Consider the following 19,687-nt stretch of genomic DNA (forward strand, 5'->3'; position numbering starts at 1 on the left):
CATCTTTGTGTCAACACATGTTGATTATCTTTTCTTATTCAAACAGATTTTTGCTGGATTGTGGTATGACTAGTGGTTTTTGATGAGGACCTGGGCATTTGGGGTACTATGTTATGAGACTCTGGATCTTATTTAAACCCATTACATTTGACTTTGTCTGACAGTGCTGTGATGGGGAAGGTAGGTGTTGCCTTGTTGCTGCCAGGGGGAGGTAGAAGTCCAGGCTGCCCCCTAGGTCTCTGTTGACACTCATGGGTCAAACTTTTTAATGATGGTCAGAGGTAGAAATTCAAGGTTTCCAATAGGCTTTAATTGATGCTCTCCTTTGCTAAGAGCATCTCTGGTTACTTATGGTCATGTGGCCTCCACTGGCATCATGGAGGGAATATGACTTCATTACACCTGGGTTATGGTGAAAGTCCTGGCTCTCCAGTAGGCCTTCTCTGACATCACCCTGTGGGGACAGGGAAGAATTTCTCATGCCATCAGATTGGAGTAAAAGTTCACACCACCCATGTGATCTCCATTGAAACTGTGAGGCTGGAGTCTTTTTACTACCCAGCAGGAATGGAAGTCCTGGTTCCCTTATTAAGGCTTTCTTGATACCACATCAGCAGGGGGCTTGAGACATTTATACTTTTTAAAAAGTTCCCTTAATTGCTATCTGTAAATTAGATTCCATTAAAATGCAAAGACTATAACACCGTCTTTGGGGTGATCCATGGTGGATGTTTTGAGGGCAGCTGACCCGCAGCCTGCATGCTCCGGACCGCCTCTTGTGGAAGCCTGAGCTGGCCGTGTAGCTTTCTCCCTTTGTCTCATAACCATGTCCATCAACGAAAATGCTAATTCACAAGCCGCCCGCCTTAACAGATCCAAGAACACAGGGAAAGACAGTACAGAAATGAGGCGACATCAAATAGAAGTTCATGTGGAGCTGAGGAAAGCTAAGAAGGATGACCAGATGCTGAAAAGAAGAAACGTAAGCTTGTTTCCTGATGATGTTACCTCTTCACTACAGGAAAACCGCAACAACCAGGGCACTGTAAATTGGTCTGTTGATGACATTGTCAAAGGCATAAATAGCAAGAATTTGGAAAGCCAGCTCCAGGCTACTCAAGCTGCTAGGAAACTGCTTTCTAGGGAAAAACAGCCCCCATAGACAACATAATCCGGGCTGGTTTGATTCCAAAATTTGTGTCCTTCTTGGGCAGAACTGATTGTAGTCCCGTTCAGTTTGAATCTGTTTGGGCTCTCACTAACATTGCTTCTGGGATGTCAGAACAGACCAAAGCTGTGATAGATGGAGGTGCTATCCCAGCATTCATTTCTCTGTTGGCATTTTCCCATGCCTACATCAGTGAACAAGCTGTATGGGCTCTAGGAAACATTGCAGGTGATGGTTCAGTTTTTCGAGACTTGGTTATCAAGTATGGTGCAGTTGACCCAATATTGGCTCTCCTTGCAGTTCCTGATATGTCATTTGTAGCATGTGGTTACTTATGTAACCTTACTTGGACACTTTCAAACCTTTGTTGCAACAAGAATCCTGCACCCCATTAGATGCTGTTGAGCAGATTCTTCCTACCTTAGTTCGTCTCCTGCATCATAATGATCCAGAAGTATTGGCAAATACCTGCTGGGCCATTTCCTACCTTACTGATGGTCCAAATGAATGGATTGAAATGGTTGTGAAAATAAGAGTTGTGCCCCAGCTTGTGAAGCTTCTAGGAGCTACTGAATTGCCCATTGTGACTCCTGAGCTAAGAGCCATAGGAAATATTTTCACTGGGACAGATGAACAGACTCAGGTTGTAATAGATGCAGGAGCACTTGCTGTTTTTCCCAGCTTCCTAACGAACCCCAAAACTAATATTCAGAAGGAAGCTACATGGACAATGTCAAACATCACAGCTGGTTGCCAGGACCAGATACAGCAAGTTGTGAATCATGGATTAGTCCCATTCCTCGTTGGTGTTCTCTCTAAGGCAGACTTTAAAACACAAAAGGAAGCTGTCTGGGCTGTGCTCAACTATACAAGTGGTGGGACAGTTGAACAGATTGTATACCTCGTTCATTGTGGCATAATAGAACCATTGATGAACCTCTTAACTGCAAAAGATGCCAAAATTATTCTGGTTATTCTGGATGCCATTTCAAACATCTTTCAGGCTGCTGAGAAACTAGGTGAAACTGAGAAACTTAGTATAATGATTGAAGAATGTGGAGGTTTGGACAAAATTGAAGCTCTACAGAGCCATGAAAATGAGTCTGTGTACAAAGCTTCATTAAAGTTGATTGAGAAGTATTTCTCTGTAGAGGAAGAGGAAGATCAGAATGTTGTGCCAGAAACTACCTCTGAAGGCTATACGTTCCAAGTTCAGGATGGCACTCCCAGGACTTTTAACTTTTAGATGGTACAGCTGAGGCAGAAAGTTGTTTGTTGTGTACTCTGTTTGGTAGAAGTTTGTCTTACTGTTTCTCTACTAAGAACTCTTTTTAAATGTGTTTTGTTATTGTAGCACTTTTTACAACGAAACTCTACTTGACCAGTTCCAAACTGTACAACCTGTATGAAGCTTCTCCTCTCAGTGGGTTTCTTATTTCTATGTGGAATCTCCTCTCTTGCAGTGTCCTGTAAATAAAGATTAAATTCCACTCTTTTCTTTAAAAAAAATTGCAAAGACTATAAATGCTAGCTATTTCTTCCCTTCAAGCAATCTATGGCCTGCAGACCAAATCTGGTTCATGGTTTTTTTTGTGCAGACCTAGACACTCATATTCAGCTCTGGGAAGCCAAGAATAACTAAAGCCAGAGGTTTGTAGTCTCTAAAAGGAGTTAGTACAAAATGTCGTTAATGAAGTACCTGGAAGAATAGGCTACTGTTCACACAGGTGCTCTGAAAATACAGTTGCTGAGTGACCATTACATCTTGTTACATGAAAATAGGTTAGCACTTTTTATATACATATTACCAAAAAGGTGGGGTTGTCTACAGTTATTCAATATCTTTGCATAATATCATTGATTTTCAGACTGCTTCTAACTAATGAAGAGGACATGGATTATGTTTATTAAAAGAAAAAAAAATTTAAATAGTTCCAATGTTGACTTAAAATCTTGAGCATATAATTTTGACCATCGAAGTCCATATTTTTTGTATTTTATTTTACTTTATTTATATTTTTTATTTAAATTCAATTAGCCAACATATAGTACATCTTTAGATTTTGATATAATGTTCAATGATTCATTAGTTGCATATAACACCCAGTGCCCATTTTTTAAGTTTTTATTTTAATTCCAGTTAGGTAGCATACAGTGTTATATTAGTTTCAGGTGGTTGAAGATTATTTTCTCTTCAATAAAAAATAGTTATTTACTAAAATTATGAATTATGATATTCAAACTCCTTGATGAAAAATAACTCACAATAATATTGACTTGGCTCTAAGTGACTCAGTTCATTAAAAAGAGCTGAGAAATGTCTTATGAAAATGACATCATATATTTCCAACTTATTAAATATATTAAGATGATATGATTCTAATAGGTTAATGTTAAAATAGAATGTGTTGAAAGGGAAATTCCATTATTGAGCCTCACTAAAGAATCCATGAGAAGTTGTCAACTGAATATTAACACTGATTTGTCTCCTCATTTGCCGGATATATCCCTATATCTTAATGGCTGGTCCATTTAGAGAAGAAACTGAGTGTGCTTGGCTCAACCCATTCTCTCCTTTTCTGTCCCTCCCTCCTTTGTATATCTACGGGGTGTATCTCTGCTCTGTTGGTATCTGTGCTATAGGCAACCTGTCCCTAAAGCCCAGAATTCTCTGTTCATTTCAGTGACTAGGGAGGAAAGTGTGCTTAAATGCAGTGTGAGGAAGCCCAGCAAGGACATGATTCTTGCCTAAGTTCCAAAGTCAGCCCTACTAATAAAGATGTTGCTCTTCTTTGCATCTCTAAGGTCCTTGTATCTATTTTTCCATTGATTTCTAAATTTGGTGCTGGGGGGGCGGAGAGTATTATTTATTAACTAACCAAAATCACAAGAAAATGTAAATAGATTGCAAGATTTCTTACCAAAATACAATTTGTTTGTTTTATACAAAGTGACTTAATCGATTTATTGGAGAAAATAGAAAAATTACACTCTTTAATTTTTGTTATCTTTTTTTCCCCCTTCTTTACTATTTTCTCCTTGTTCTCCTCAACCCCTTTTGTTATTCTATCCTCAAGTATATTTGCTGATAAACTACCTCAGGTCTACTATATGCAATCACATATTCTTATGATTAGTATTGTTTCTAGGAAAGACAGTTTGTGGATGTGGAGATGTAGACAGGAGCCAGGATTCATTGAAGACAAATGATAAACTTGGCAGTTGGGAAGATAACCCAAGGTAACTCAAGATGCGTAGGATCTTGAGTATATTTCAAATTTAAAAAGGCCTTGACCTAAAATTTACCACATCTTGCTGGGGTTGGTCATGTGGCCCTGTCTCAGTTTCCAATGGTTCACAATTTCTATCTAAATATACCAAATTGGCTAATGTTTCCACTTTGAAGTCAAACAGACCTGGGTTTGAAACCAGCAATGTTAATTACTAGCTGGGTCTTTTAAGAAAGTTATAAGTAACTATTGTCTCTTATCTTAGTTTCTTATTTTGTAAAATAATATATCTTTAATCAGGCCTGACATATATAAACACTCAATATATTTTATTTTTTTGTTGTTGAATCACAGACCTGTACTTCTGAAACAAATAATACATTATATGTTTAAAAAAAAGAAGATAGTAGGAAGGGAAAAATGAAGGGGGGTAGATTGGAGGGTGAGACGACCCAGGAGACACTATGGACTCTGAGAAACAAACTGAGGGTTCTAGAGGGGAGGGGGGTGGAGGGATGGGTTAGCCTGGTGATGGGTATTAAAGAGCTCACGTACTGAACACTCAATATATTTTAACTGACAGCACAATCACTGTTAATCCACATCATTAGGCTTCTCTTAAGTGTGACTTCAATGATTAAAAAAATAAAATGATCTTATAGACTGAAAGTTTAGAAAAGACAAGAAAAATTTTAGAAGGGGTGCCTCGGTGGCTCAGTCAGTTAAGTGTCCAACTCTTGACTTGAGCTCAAGTCATGATCTCCAAGTCGTAAGATCAAGCCCTGCTTTGTGTTCCAAGCTGGGCATACAGGCTGCTTAAGAGTCTCTCTCTCCCTCTTCCCCTATCTGCCCCCACTCGCACTCTCTACATCTCAAAAAAAAAAAAAAAGAAAGAAAGAAAGAAAGAAAGAAAAGAAACATTTTAGAAAAGACAAAAGCAGGGAAATGCAATTTATACATAAAATTGTAATTGAGCAACTGACATTTACAAAGTTAATTTCTATAAAATAAATTTATTGCAGTTTAGTAAACTAAACTAAAAAGTAAACTAAATTATATCTGTATGAAAGAAATTGGCTTGAACTCAATGTGAATACAATAAAAAGTTTACTGCTATAATTAGAATTATACTGTCTTTACTTTCATCTGAATTAATATTTGATCTTTCTGAGAATAACTTATAATTTTGCTTAAGTATTAAGAAGTTATAAAAATAAATTATAACAAGTATCTTCCATATTGATGTAATTGCCATGAAGAGATTCTATGTCCATGAATAAATAAGCCTATCATAGTTTACAAAAAAAAAAAATAAAAGTGATTGCTTTGCAAATATATAGGCACTTTTTTTATGTATTCAAGTGTGCCCTATTTTAGTGATTATTTGTTTGCTTATTTCACTTTACTAGAAAACTTAATGGAAGAAAGAATACATCAAACCTGCAAGTCAATTTAAATAATGCAAAGAAAATACCATTATGCAGAGCAATTGCAATAATGGGATTTCTGTTAAATCCCTTGTTAACACATATCAACTGTAATCAGAAGTAGTTCCTTAAATCTATTTAACCTTGGATTATGCATGTGAATGTAAAATTATGTATTCTTCAAAGAAATCATTATACTATAAATTACAATATACATATATACTTATACATACAAATTGCAAAAAGTGTGTATGTAAATATATATAAACATATATATAATAAAACTTTACTGATATGTAAATAAATTTAAAATTTTTATTTTTTTACTATAAGCTTTTTTCATTTATGAGAAGTTATAGAAGTCTTTAACAAATCAGTGTAATATTCTAAATCTAAAGTTATGCTTTACCATACATTAGACATGTCATTATCCTAAGGATTTTTTTAAATCTAGCAAAATGTATGAATTTTATTAACTTTTTTATTCTGAAAGTTGACTAACTTTAAATAAGTACTCTGAGAATAATCTTATAAATGCAAGTCACTCAACTGTACCTTTGAAATTATATATTAGGACAATCTATTTTTTAAATTTTTAGTTGTGGTAAAATATACATAACATAAAATTTACCATAGTAGTTATTTTTAAGTGTATGGTTCAGTAGTGTTAACTGCATTCATGTTGTTGTACAAGGAATCTCCAAAACTTTTTATCTTTATGATTTAAACTCCATACCCATTAAAAAACTCCCCTTTCCTCCCTCTTCCAGCCCCAACCACCATTTTACTTCCCATCTCTATAAAGCAGACTATTTCAGAGACCTTGTATACATAAGACCATACAGTATTTGTGTTTTTGTGACTGATTTATTTCACTTAGCATAATGTTCTCAAGGTTCATCTATGTCATAACATGTGCCAGAATTTTCACCCTCTTTTAGGCTGAAAAATATTCCATTTTATGAATATACCACATTTTGTTTATCTAATCATCCATCAGTGGACACGGGTTGCTTCCACCTTCAGCTATTATGAATAATGCTGTGTGAACATGGGTGTGTGTGCAAGTGTGTCTTAGAGACCCAGGTTTCAATACTTTTGGATATATACCCATAAGTCAAATAGCTGGGTCATATGGTGATTCTATTTTTCATCTTTTGAAGAATGTCCCATTGTCTTTGATAGCATCTGTACCATTTTACATTCCCACCAATAATAGTGTATGAGGGTACCAATTTCTCCATATCATCTCCAAAATTTGTTACTTTCTGTTTTCTGATGATAGCCATTCTAAACAATGTGAAGTAGTATCTCATTGTGGTTTTGATTTGCATTTCCCTGATAATTATCCACTTCTTTATCATATACTTATGAACCAATTTATGCCTTTTGGAGAAATAGCTATTCAAGTTCTTTGCTGACTTTTTAATCAGGCTATTTGCTTTTTGTTGTTGTTGAATTGTTCTTCTTTTTATATTCTAGATATTAATAATGATTCACAAGTTCTTACTTCAATTCCATTAACTGCTTTATCACTCCATTTATTGTCCTTTGATACACAGATATTTCTAATTTTTATATAGTCCAACTTATCTATTTATTCTTTTGTTATCTTTACTTTTGGTGTCATATTCAAGAAATTGCTCCAAAATCCAAATTCATGAAGTTTTTTACCTATATTTTCTTCTAAAATTTTTATAGTTTTAGCTTTTATGGTGAGATGTTTGACTCATTTTGAGTTAAATTTTGTATATAGTGCAAGGTGAAGGTCCAACTTCATTCTATTGCATGTGAATATACAGTTTTCACAATGTTTATTTGATGAAACTACTATTCTCTCCTCATTGAATAGTTTTGCATCCTTGTCAAAAATTATTTAACTATATAGGTGAAGGTTTATTTCTGCTTATGGATCCTATCCTATTCTATTGGTATTTCTCTTTTTAAGCAAGTATGACAACTGTTTTGATTATTGTAGATTTGTAATAAATTTTGAAATAAGAAAAATGTAAAACCTCTAAACTTGTTTTTTGTTTTTCAAGATCACTTTGGCTATTTAGAAGCCCTTGAGATTCCATATGTTTTAGGAGGAATTTTTCTTTTTCTGCAAAAACAGCCTTGGGATTTTGATAGGGATTGCATTGAATCTGTAGCTCACTTTGTATAGTATTTATGTCCTAATGATACTAAGTCTTCTAATTCCTGTACACAAGATGTCTTTGTGTCTTTTTAAATTTCTTTCAAAAACCTTTTGCAATTTTGCCTGTACAAGTCTTTTGCCTCTTTGATTAGGTTGATCCCTAAGTGTTTTATTCTTTTTCGTACCATTGTAGATTTAATTGTTTCTTAATTCTGTTTCAGAATGTTCATTATTAGGAAATAGAGACACAAGTGATCCTTACACACATCTCACACATCTTAAATCTGAATCTGTCCTGAATCTTTGCTAAATTCTTTCATTAGTTCTATGAGTTTTTTTTGGTAAAATCTTTAGGATTCTATAAGAATTTGTTGGAAAATTTTATTTCTTTCATTCCAATTTGGACAATTTGAATGTTTTATATTTCTTTTTCTTGTGTAATTACTCTGGCTAGGCTTCTAGTACTTTATCAAATAGAAGTGTTAGTAGCAGGCATCCTTGTTTTATTCCTGATCTTAAAGGAAAATTTTCAGCCTTTCACCATTGAGTATAATGTGAGCTGTGAGCTTTCCATAAGCGATATTTGTTATGTTAATATTTTTCCAGTCTTGGTTCATTGAGTGTTTTTATTATAAAAGGGTATTGAATGTTGCCAATTTTTTTCTGCATCATTTGAGATAATCATATGGTTTTTCTTCTTTATTCTGCCAATGTGGTATATTATATTTATTGATTTATATATGTTGAACCATTCATGAATTCCAGGAATAAACCCACTTAATCATGGTGTATAATTTTTTACTGTGTTGTTGAGTTCTGTTTGCTAGTATTTTCTTGAAGATTTTTGCATCCATATTTACATGGACATTGGTCTGTAGTTTGCTTGCAGTGTCTTTGTCTGGCTTTGATAACAGGATAATGCCCCTTAGAATGAGTTTGGAAGTGCTTCTTTTTCTTAAATATTTTTGAAGGGTTTGATAATTGATATTAATTCTTCATTAAATGTTTGATAGCATTCACCAGTGAAGCCATCTTGTTCTGGACTTTTCTTTGTTGGGTTTTTGATTATAGATCCAATTACCTTAGTAGTTATAGATCTGTACAGATTATCCTTTTTTTTTTTTTTTTTTTAACAATTCAGTTGTGGTGGGCTGTATGTTTCTAGTAATTTATTCATTTCATGTAGGTTTTCTAATTTGTTGGAATAGAATTTTTCCTAGTATTCTCTTATAATTATTTTTATTTCTGTAAAATCAGTTGTACTATTTTCTCTTTCATTTCTGATTTTAATTGATCTTCTCTTTTTTCTTAGTCAATCTAGATAAAGATTTGCTAATTTTGTTAAGCTTTCAAATAACAAATTCTTGGTTTCACTGATGTTCTCTATTGTTTGTCACTTCTGAATTTTTTTTTAATCTCTAACTTTTTTTATTTATGACCTTAAAATGTAAAAACTGAAAATTTTATAAATGTCTCAAATATAGATTTATAATTAATATAGTGTTACTTTACTTATTATTACTTTTTTGTTAAATAAAATACTGCCAAGTACTAAACAAGCAACAAATATTTTCTTTCCCCTTCTTACTCTGCCATCTTCCACCAAAATTTGCTCTCTTTTCACCGTCCCTCTCACTATGTTAACTAAAATTTTACAGTCTTAATGATGCTCACCCCAGAATTGTAGTAGCAGGGCAAAATTTTTCCTCCTAAAACTGCACTGAAAAGCAAGACTTGGACCCGTCTAGCTTACTCTTGCTTTCTTAAGAAGCACCATGGTATAAAGTCCATGTTACCAATCATTTGCAATTTCTACTAGCTTTTTTTGTAATTATCATATTTTTTTACTATTCTAAATTTTTGTATTTAATATTATCCTACTATCTACCCAGATTGCCTTTCCTGAACTATTCTAGACTAATCCTATTGTTATTTTGCCTTTCTACTGTTTTTTAGTGAAAAATGTCTGCATATTTGCCCCTTTTATTTAATCTACTTCTTACTTGTTTGCCAACAAATTACTAAGTAGTTTTGTTTTCCTTAACAGAGCTGCATTTGTTTATAATAATAAATGATATATTGTTATTATAAATACATATTGTAATAAAAGTCAATGAGTCAGATTATTTTTAGAATAGTCTTGATCAAAATACTTCCTTTCTGTTATATTTCACAAGGGACATGAATCTCACCATGATATATGAGTTCTTGCCTTAGTGCTAAAAATTGCTGGTGTATTCATTACACACATTGTTTTTCCTTGTCTCATTGCCTGGGAAACAATATAATTATGGAAAATATTGTGTTTGCCTGTGCATAATATTTCCCAAATGAGAGATAAATGTCTAGATTTCTGCCATGTTATGGTTATGTTTTGTCTGAAATATTTTCATATTCATTGAGTATTATGTGTGCGGAGTTGGGTATGTATGAATATAAATGTTATATGCTTAAATGTTATATGCTTTTCTCTAAATTTAATTAGTTCTACAAAAAATATAACTATTTAAAAATATAAAAAGTGAAAAAACTACAATTTCACCATTCTAAAAATCATTCAAAAATATTTTTACTAAAATATATAAACAGGTACAAAAAAGGAGCACAAAATACAACCATACAGTTTAATGAATTATCATCTTGGGAAACCAGCATCCAGCCCAAGATATTGGATATGACAGTATTCAAGAAATTATCATACCAATCACTGGGCCTTTGTCCTCCCTGAAAGTACCTACTAATATAACTTATAAACCTCTATTCTACTAGTTTTTAGGGGATCATAAAATGTGCATTATTTTGTTTCTGGCTTCTTTCACTCAATATTATATTTCTTGAGATTTATACATATTGTATATGTGGTTGAAGTGCATTCATTTTCATTACTGTATAGTATTCAATTGCATGATTTGACTACAATTTATTTAACCTTTGTACATTTGATAGATATTTGGATTATAATCTGTTTTAGCTTTTAGAAAAAATGCTGATAGAAACATCCTTACCCTTGTCTGTTGGTGAATTTATTTGTGTGTTTTTTGGGTATAAAACTAAGAAAGGGATTCCTGAATCATTGCTGTGTGTATATTCAAATTTAGGACATAATTCCTGAGAGTCTGTACTGATTTACACTTACCTTAGTGTTTGAGTATTCCTAATTAATAAACAGCCTTTCCCACCCTTGCTATTTAATTTATCCATTTTGATGATGTAGCATGATATCTCATTATAGTTTTAGTTATCATGATTACTAAAGAGATTGAGAAATACTTTTAAGTTATTAATATTAATCCACCAATATTTTCCTATATTGATAGTGCCTTTTATGCCCAAGTAAAGAAACATTATCCTACCCTAAGATCATGAGGATTTTTTACTGTATTATCTTCTAGAAACTTCACTATTTTGCATTTCAAAAATTAGATTTTCATTCTACCAGTGTTTGATTCTTAGTGATCTGTGTAGTTGGGTTTATTTCACTCTTTTCATAATGGTATTCTATTGATAACACATTTTTTTTAATGAACGTCATCTTTGGCACACTGCTGTATACAACTACCATTGTCACAAATTAAGTGTTCAAATATGTGTGTCTGTTTGGGGACTTGCTGTTCTGCTTCATTTTCTGTACTTTTTTATTTGGTGTACTTTGCACTAATTCCATACTATCTAGAATTCTAGAATTTATAATAAAGTCTTGGAATGTAGAAAGCAGACCCTCCCAAGTTACTCTTAATAACATTGGAATGGACAGAAAAATGGTCTCGCCACATATATAGATATTCTTTTTTTTTTTTTTTTGAAGTTTTTATTCTTGTGTGCTCTGCTGACTGGGCTAGCCAGGCACCCCTAAAACTTTCAAAAAAAATAAATAAATTCTAGTTAGTTAACATACAGTGAAATATTAGTTTCAGGTGTACAATTTAGTGATTCAATACTTCCATACGATAACCGGTGCTCATCACAAGTGCACTTCTTAATCCTTATCACCTGTTTAACCCATGCCCGCATCCACATCCCCTCTGGTAGCTATCAGTTTGTTCTCTGTAGTTAAGAGCATATGTACACATTCTAATTCCCAGAACCTATAAATATGTTACTTTACATGGCAAAAAGGACTTTCAGATGTGATTAAATTAAAGATTTTTTAAAAAGGGAGATTATCCTGGATTACCTGTGTTGGTCCAATGTAATCACAAGGGTGCTTACATGAGGAAGAGAGGAAAAGCAGGTCAGAGAAGGAGATGTGACAATAAAAGACCATATTGGTGCAATATGATACCATGAATCAAGGAGTGTAGATGACCTCTAAAAGCTGGGAAAAGGCAAGGAAATGAATTGTCTCAGAGCCTCTAAAAGAAATGCAACTCTAGTGATACCTTGATTTTAGGACTTCTTACTTCCAGAACAGTGAGTTAATGAATTTATGGGTTTTTTTTAATTATATTTTCTGTTGGAATTTGATGAGGATTGCATTTTGTCTGTGGGTTCCATTGGAAAGAATTAGCATATTAAGTGTTCTAATCCATAAACATGCTATCACAAACAATTTAGTTGTAATTTTCTTAATTTCTCTCAAAACTGATTGTAGTTTATTATTTTCTTGTTGCTTGTACCCATTTCTGAGAGTTTTCATTTATTTTAAAATGTCTATTTCATCTTCCTTATGGGACAATTGTCTTAAATTCCAGTTTGTTCTGTTTTCTTTTCAGCACTTTGAGATATAGTTTTGTTCTCTTCTGGCTATTATTATTTTTGAGAATTAAACTAGTCTAACTTCCTTTTTTGAATATGACTTTCCTTCTTTCCCCTTGACTTTCTTGAGAATTTCTTTAATTTCTTTTTTTTTTTAGAAATTTAACTCTGATGTGCTTATGTGTGGTTTTCTTTGAATATATTTTGTATTGGTTCGTATGTCTTCTTAAATGTATCAATTGATGTTTTATATTAGGAAGATATTCCTCTTTGTCTCTTCAATTATTTTTTTGTCCCATTCTAGCTGCCTCTTCCAAGACCCTTATTATGCATATAAGATATTCTTCTGGGGCGGATGGGTGGCTCAGTCGGTTAAGTGTCTGCTTTCAGCTCAGGTCATGATCCCGGGGTCCTGGGATTGAGTCCCACGTCTGGCTCCCTGCTCAGTGGGGAATCTGCTTCTCCCTCTCCCTTTGCCCCTCTCCCTGCTAGTGCTCTCTCTCTCTTTCAAATAAATAAATAAAATCTTAAAAAAAATAAGATCTTCTTCTGTCCTCTGTATCTCTTATGTGTTCCACTTTCCCTTTTTGTCTTTAAACAATTGTTCTTAGTTTTTTATTTTTAACTCATCTATTTCTTTCTAGTACACTTCTATAGAAATGAATGTATACCTAAATCAAAGAAAAATTATACTATAGGTGTTTCACATCAGATTTCTTCTCAAATCTCCCAGGTCCTATATCTCAGAGTATTCTTTAACCAGGATATACAAATATTTTAAATTTTATTAAAAATAATTAGGTATCCGGTTCAACCATTTCTCAGAATAGAATAATATGAGTGTTATAATAATTAGTCAAATGTTAAACAAATTGTTATAAAGAATGGCAATACAACCCTAAAATATAATATTTAAGGCTGATTGAAAAAGAGTAGTATTTAAAAGTCTACTAGAATAGGAGAAGCATGATGGTTGCCATATCAATAAATATTTCTCAAATGAATACCTTTGTCTAATTCAAAAACATTTCATAATATTTTGACAAGGATGTTATGAGAAATTATTGCAAAATTATGGAAACAGTTGGATACATAAACAATTTTGGGGTTCACTAATTACACTTTAGTTTGAAATAGAGCTTTGGCAAATGATGTAAGATTATAGTCGATTGACCAGTAAATGGAGATCAAGATCTACAAAAAATAAACATATATTGCTGTTTCAACTTCATCAACATTTTAAAATTTTTTCTCTTACTTCCCATAATAATAAATAAAAGAAATTTCTTTATTATAGACTATGAAATTCACTAATAAACCAATTTAAAAAGCTAATAGGCTCAAATTGATTGCTTGATTCTTTTTAATTAAATGAAGGACAAAATTAAAGTGACTTTTAATAAGTTTTGTACTAAGAAAAAGTGACAGTGTTTTTTTGTTTTGTTTTGTTTTTTTGGAGAGTAAATTATTTTATTATAACTTATACAAGAGTAGCTGACTTTATTCTGAGGAACAAAATGTTCCTTTTGCCACCACACAACAATGCTTTCTATGGACCATTTTACTGATAATACACTACCTTCAAATAAATTTATAAGGAATAATTTGAGCTTCTTTTTCCTTAGTTTTATTTATTTACATAATCTCCACCCCCAACGAGGGGCTTGAACTCATGACCCTGAGATCAAGAGTCACAAACTCCTCGGACTGAGCCAGCCAGGTACCCCTAATTTTAGAACTTTTAAGTGTATTTATGACTAGTAAGTTTTGAAGGTTTTCAACTGCTCTATTTTTTTTTTTTTTAGAGTCTGTTTCTTGGTTTGCCCCTCTGTCTCTTTTTTTTTTTCCCCTTTGCTTATTTATTTTGTTTCTTATATTCCACATAGAGTGAAATCATACTATATGATTATAAGATTATCTTTCTCTGACTTATTTTGCTTAGCATGATACTTTCTAGCCCTATTCATGTCATTGCAAATGGCAAGACTTCATTCTTTTCATGGCTGAGTAATACTCCACTATGTGTTGCTGCACCATCTTACACTCCCACCAACAGTATACAAGGGTTCTCCTTTCTCCACATCCTCACCAACATCTGTTGTTTCTTGTGTTGTTGATTTTAAACATTCTGACAGTGGAAGTGATACCTCATTGTAGTTTTGATTTTCATTTCCCTGATGATGACTGATGTTAGGCATCTTTTCATGTGTCTGTTGGGCATCTGTATGTCTTCTTTGGAAAGATGTCTGTTCATGTCTTCTGCCTATTTTTTGAACTGGATTAATCATTTTGAGGTGTTGAGTTGTATAAGTTCTTTATAGATCTTGGCTACTAACCCTATATCAGATATGTCATTAACAAATATATTCTCCCATTCGGTAGGTTTGCCTTTTAGTTTTGTTGGTTGTTTCCTTTGCTGTGCAGAACCTTTATATTTTGATGAAGTCCCAGTAGTTTATTTTTGCCTTTGTTTCCTTTGCCTCAGGAGACATATCTAAAAAGAAGTTGATATAGCTAATGTCAAAGAAGTTACTGCCTGTGTTATCTTCCAGGATTTTTATGGTTTCAGGCCTCACATAGTGCAATAGAACAGAATAGAAAACCCAAAAATGAAACCACAACTATATGGAAACAAAGTGGTAAAGAATATCTACTGGGAAAAAGAATGTCTTTTCAAAAAATGGTGTTGGGAAAACTGGACAGCAACATGAAAAAGAATGAAACTGGATCACTTTCTTACACTATACACAAACATAAATTCAAAATGAATTAAACACCTAAATGTGCCATAGTTTTTTACCATAATTACTGTATTATTCATATTACATGCAAGCTTTGAGTGGCAATGGATGGGAATCTATAGAAATCATCTTTGACAAATATTATGAATTTGAAACAGATTTTATAAATTTGAACAAGACTTGCTTTTATAAAAAATACATGTATTTCTTGTTAGAATTTTAATCTCCAGAGAATGTGTGATACATATATGCTCCAAGTTATATGATGGTTTACATTCAGGAAAAGGTCATGTATGTAGTTGAGATTACCAACAAGGGAAAATGAGTTTTTCTGAAATCGCAAAGCCAAAAGTGTGAGACATCCTGATGGAAGCCTCAGTTGACAGCCTTCCTTGTGACAATAGCAGGTCAGATTTTTCTTCTGATATTCAGGAGAGGCAAACTTGCTCATGAAACACCATATGGTGAAGCCATTTGACCTTGCCTAGCTAGGAACAGAGTTCTTTCAGCAAAACAGCTACATCAGACTCACTCAGAAGAGCCAGATGAGGGCCAAAGTGCAGTGTGAACGTTAATTCTTTTCTGCTGGACTTCCTTGAAAACACTATTTTCAAGATAGTTTGAAACTATTTCCAAAAACTTAACTATTTCCATACTATTTTTTTGTAAGCTAACCAAAAATAATTTTGGAAAACACTATAATATTCATTAAGTTGCTTGGGCCAGGGTTGTCATACTTGGGTTCCCAATACCTTTCAAATTTCATAGCAGCCAATTAGAATATTATTAAATGAATGGTTGATGCTATTCTCAGCATTCTTATTTTAATTGCTGAAGAAAAATGTCCTAGGGATAATATACTGTAAAGTTTCACCCAATTTGAATGTAAGATTTAATCCAAAACTTAATATACCTAACATTCCTAGTTTCTTTATTTAACAAAACCTAAAACTTTGTAACATAAAGTACATCTTTAGGAATACAACCTTGATCAAAACCAGAATCAAAACTATAAATAGTATACTTGGAAAATTTAATTAACATTAGAAGAGTGCCTTATGTGTATCGTCTCATTAATGTATATAAATAAAAGGATCTTTATGGAAAACCTTGTATAATGTATTAAAAATTGCTTCCTGGCTAAATTCAGGATTTTTGCAAATGTGACTGTAATACTATAGAGACACAGACAAAGGATATATGTTACTTTACTGCAGTAAAATATGTGTGACTCATCAGAGCAGAGAGATAACAAGATTCAAACAACATGAAAAAGTTTCTGAGGCCCCCAAGGACCAGTTAAAATGGTGAGAGACTGTTGCTATCTGCTGTGAGGATAATATAGAATCTTGTCAAATTTCCTGGTCTGTATTTTGTAAGAATATTTTTTTATATACCTGTCCCTTACAACTACTCTAGAGAAACTGGCTAGCCCTTGTTATGCTGTGAGGGGAGCCCAGCATCCTCTAAGTATGTGGTGTTCCAATCACATTGTCTACCCTGCAGGCCCAGGCCCAGGCTCATCTAAGGCTAGTCATGATTAAACAATAATTGAAATGTTGGATGCAATAGTGTCATCAAAAAGTCACCAGAAAAAAGAAAGGATGAGGAAGTGCAAGCAAGTAACCTTCAGTGTCATGTTTCCACAACTGGAACCAAGGCTTTACTTGCTCAATTAAAAGAGAAACCCATCATCTTCTCTTTGGATCATTTTTGAACATCTATATTGGAAATGGGATGAAGATTCATGAACTCTCTGTTTTATTTTCTCTAAGCTCTGCATTAGAAAATATTTGAAAGGTATTTCATGTAATAGTCAATAGAATTTGATTAGAACAAAAGAGTAGGCTATCTGTGAAATGCTAAGGTGTCGTTGTCTTTTTAGATGCTATAAAACTGGTTCTCCAGTTGGTTTCTCTTAAACAACAGCATTTTATAAAGCATTCCAGATTTAAGTGTTATAATAAGAAGAAAAAGGGCCATAGGAATTAGAAATATAAAATGAACAGGATTTATTGAAGGAGGACATAGAGGCCTTGTTGTCTTTAAAAACCTTTTGATGGTATTTTGATAGAGATTGCATTGAATGTGCAGATTTCTTCACGAAGCATAGACATTTTAACAATATTTGTTCTTCCAATCCATGAGCATGAAATGCTTTTCCCTTTTTGGGTCTTCCTCAATTATTTTCATAACTATTCTATAGTTTTCAGAGTACAGATCCTTTACTTCTTTGGTGAGGTTTATTCCTAGGTATCTTAGGGGTTTTGGTGCAATTGTAAATGGGATCAACTCCTTAATTTCTCTTTCTTCTGCCTCACTGTTAATGTCTAGAAAGGCAACTAACTTCTGTGCATTCATTTATATCCTGGAACTTTGCTGAATTCCTGTATCAGTTCTAGCAATTATTTGCTGAAATCTTTTGGGATTTCTACATAAAGCATCATGTTGTCTGCAAAGAGTGAAAGTTTGACTTCTTTACTGATTTGGATGCCTTTTATTTCTTTTTGTTGTCTGATACCATCAACATTTTTCACAGAGCTGAAACAAATAGACCTAAAAATTGTATGGACCCAGAAAAGACCCCTAATAGCCAAAGGAATGTTGGAAAAGAAAACCAAAGCTGGAGGCATCACAATTCTGGACTTCAAGCTGTATTAGAAAGCTGTAATCAACAAGACAGTATGATATTGGCACAAAAACAAATACATAGATCAATGGAACAGAATAAAGAATCCAGAAATGGACCCTCAATTCTATGGTCAACTCATTCAACAAAGCAGGAAAGAATATCCAATGGAAAAAAAGACAGTCTCTTCAGCAAATGGGACTGGGAAAATTGGACAGCCATATGCAGAAGAATGAAACTGGACCTCTCTTAGACCATACAAAAAGATAAAGTAAAAATGGATGAAAGACCTAAATGTGAGACAAGAAGCCATCAAAATCCTAGAGGAGAACATAGGCAGGAACATCTGTGACCTCGGCTGCAGCAACTTCTTGCTAGACACATCTCCAAAGTCAAGGAAAACAAAAACAAAAATGCAGTTTTGGGACTCCATCAAGATAAAAAGCTTTTGCACAGCAAATGAAACAGTGGACAAAACCAAAAGACAACATACAGAATGGGAGAAGATACTTGTAAATGGGCTAGTATCCAGAATCTCTAAAGACTATATCAAACTCAACACCCACAAACAAAAATCCAGTCAAGAAATGGGCAGAAAACATGAACAGACATTTCTCCAAATGAGACATACAAATGACCAACAGACACATGAAAAAATACTCAACATCACTCGGGATCAGGGAAATACAAATCAAAACCTCAATGAAATACCACCTCACACCAGTCAGAATGACTAAAATTAACACCTCATGAAACGAGAGATTTTGGCGAGGAAGAAGAGAAAGGGGAACCCTCTTACACTGTTGGTGGGAATGCAAACTGGTGCAGCCACTCTGGAAAACAGTATGGAGGTTCCTCAAAAAGTTAAAAATAGAACTACCCTACAACCCAGCAATTGCACTACTAGGCACTCACCTAGTAGAATACAAAAAGAATGTAAAAATACTGATTTGAAGGGGCACATGCACCCTGATGTTTATAGCAGCATTATCAACAATGGCCAAATTATGGAAAGAGCTCAAATAGCCATTGACTGATGAATGGATAAAGAAGAGTAGTGTGTGTGTGTGTGTGTGTGTGTGTGTGTGTGTGTGTGTAGGAATATTACTCAGCTATCAAAAAGAATGAAATCATGGCATCATGGATGGACCTAAAGTGTATTATGCTAAGTGAAACAAGTCATCAGAGAAAGATAAATATCATATGATTTCACTTGTATGTGGAATTTAAGAAACAGAACAGATGAACATAAGGGAAAGGGGTAAAATAAAGAGAGGCAGACAAACCATAAGAGACTCTTAACTTAGAGAACAAACAGGATTGATGGAGGGGAGGTGGGTAGGGGATGGGCTAAATGAGTAGGGGATGGGTATTAAGGAGGGCACTTGTGATGAATACTTTGAGGTCCTCAAGAAGTTAAAAATAAAGCTACCCTATGACCCAGCAATTCCACTACTAGGTATTTATCCAAAGGATACAAACATAGTGATTCAAAGGGGCACGTGCACCCCTATGTTCATAGCAACACTGTCCACAATAGCCAAAATATGGAAAAAGCCCAGATGTCCATCGACAGATGAATGGATAAAGATGGTATAGATAGATGAGAGGTGATAGATGATAGATGATAGATAGATAGAGAGATAGATAGATAGAT

General features: G+C 33.6%; 1 pseudogene; it reads left to right on the forward strand.

Annotated features, from left to right (window-relative positions):
- The first annotated feature begins 826 nt into the window (after window positions 1–826).
- LOC116643211 lies at window positions 827–2,414 on the forward strand (annotated as a pseudogene).
- The last annotated feature ends 17,273 nt before the right edge of the window (window positions 2,415–19,687 follow it).

Source organism: Phoca vitulina, unplaced genomic scaffold (genome assembly GCF_004348235.1).
Source record: "Phoca vitulina isolate PV1807 unplaced genomic scaffold, GSC_HSeal_1.0 scaffold25, whole genome shotgun sequence".
Classification (NCBI taxonomy): Eukaryota; Metazoa; Chordata; class Mammalia; order Carnivora; family Phocidae; genus Phoca; species Phoca vitulina.